This window comes from Etheostoma cragini, chromosome 19 (genome assembly GCF_013103735.1).
Source record: "Etheostoma cragini isolate CJK2018 chromosome 19, CSU_Ecrag_1.0, whole genome shotgun sequence".
Classification (NCBI taxonomy): Eukaryota; Metazoa; Chordata; class Actinopteri; order Perciformes; family Percidae; genus Etheostoma; species Etheostoma cragini.
Genome location: NC_048425.1, coordinates 11,054,417 through 11,056,314, shown reverse-complemented (window position 1 = coordinate 11,056,314; position 1,898 = coordinate 11,054,417).

Genomic DNA, 1,898 nt, shown 5'->3' with positions numbered 1-1,898 from the left:
ATAGTTTGACCATGTAACTGCGTGTGTAGCTAATGTCCTACAGACACGTCCGCTACGGTGCCGAGCTGCTGCAGTTGTGCAGTGTTTTCTGTTGTAGTTGATAGAATAATTAGAAGCACGTCATCCAGACATGATAGAAAAAGTCAGGAAAGCATAGCCAGAGAGATTATTTTAGGACGATGGAAGAATTAATGGGGTTTAGTCATTCCAGGAGGGGGCTTGTGAGAGGGCTAGGGTGTCGGTGTTGTCGGTGTTGTTGTGAAAAGATGTCAAATATACGGTGTGCTAGGTCAGATGTCTGTACTAGGAAATGGGGAAGAAGTACTCTCTGGAGGGCTCCCAAGGAGCTATGTGCTGGGGAGAGATGTGTATGATGGGCTTATGGTGTCACTGATGCATATATCACATATTTATTGGGTTTATGGTCAATTTCTTTTGTTGAATGGTCTTGAATATTGTATTTACTGTCATCTTTTCTTAATTTTTGTCTGGTTGGGTGGTGTTGACGAGGGGGGGTGGGATGTGTTCATGTTGTATATTTTGTATTTTTTTAAACAAATTGTTAATCAAAAGCCGACAAAAGCCCCAGCCAGCTAAATGAAGGCATGGGTGTGCACGGTGTGTTCACGTGGGATTCTCGGGCGGCGTGTTGGAGTCTAAGGAACTAAGATCTTGGCAAATAGCAATTTGCAAACATCTTTGTTTCTAAGTATTTGCAAGTTTTAGAACCACAAGTTTTAGCGTGATCTGGTCTGTCTGCTGAGCTTTAGTATAGCTTAGGCTGGTGTTGTATTCCTCAAAACGGACTACTGGGATGTCTGAATCTGTGTATGACATTCTAAGCTCCTAGTATTTGGTTAGATGGCTTCAGTTATCTTGAGGCTTTATTTCTCATCATCATCACGTATTTAGACTGTGAATATTCCGGTCACTGGCAGAATGGACAAAAGGGGCAGCTGATACAGATGAAACATTTGGACAGGAATCACGGCTACAGCTCGCCGTTCTACCGAAGGTCGGCTCTGCTTTAAATCCTAGTGGACACCTGCGGGGGCCTCTGCCAATGTTGTGACACATCGGAGCTGCAGCTCTGATTTAGTGCTGTGAAATATCAGTCGGTCACATTTTCATCTATTGTGTGTTAAGCTTAAACTAATCTTCATTGTGCGAGGTGTGAATGCCTTACACAATTGAGGCCCCATATGTTTGGCTCTAACCAGGAGCAGGGATGCCAAAATGATTGTTGCGCTCATTGATTTTTGACACTGTAGTCGATATTGTTGACTTTGTGGCCTGGCCAGAAAAAAAGCCTCCCAAGTTTTCTCGTCTCGAGACTCAGGAGAGAAGAAGAAAACATGGAGAGAGTCTTTGGCTGAGTACGTTCTTCTCACGCTGAGTGTTTCTCCTGCTGTTCTTGACATAAGCATTTTTTTTCTGTTGGGGTTGCCATTAGTTTGGGCCTGTCATCAAGTTTGCTGTGATTGGAAGATCTGCTGCATCTCTTTCTGTGTGTGTGTGTGTGTGCGTGTGTGTGTGTGTGTGTGTGTGTGTGTTTGGATGTGGTTCAAATGAGTGTTTGCAGAATTAATCTTTGTCACATCTTTCATTATATTGTCCCTCTCTTTTCTGTTGTCCCTGCCTTTCTCTTGCCCTCTCTTTCTCTGTGTGTTTGTGTGTGTGTGTGTGTGTGTGTGTGTGTGTGTGTGTGTGTGTGTGTGTGTGTGTGCACTAAATGACGTCACTGTTGATTATAATGCTGGCAGTCATGTCTGTCATTGGACACAATTACTTTTATTGATCAACATCTCTACCTCCTCTCCTCTCCTTTGCTCTCCTCCTTTCAACTTTGCAGACTTTGCTGTTGGCATTAGATGCGGAGTGTGTGTGTGTGTGTGTGT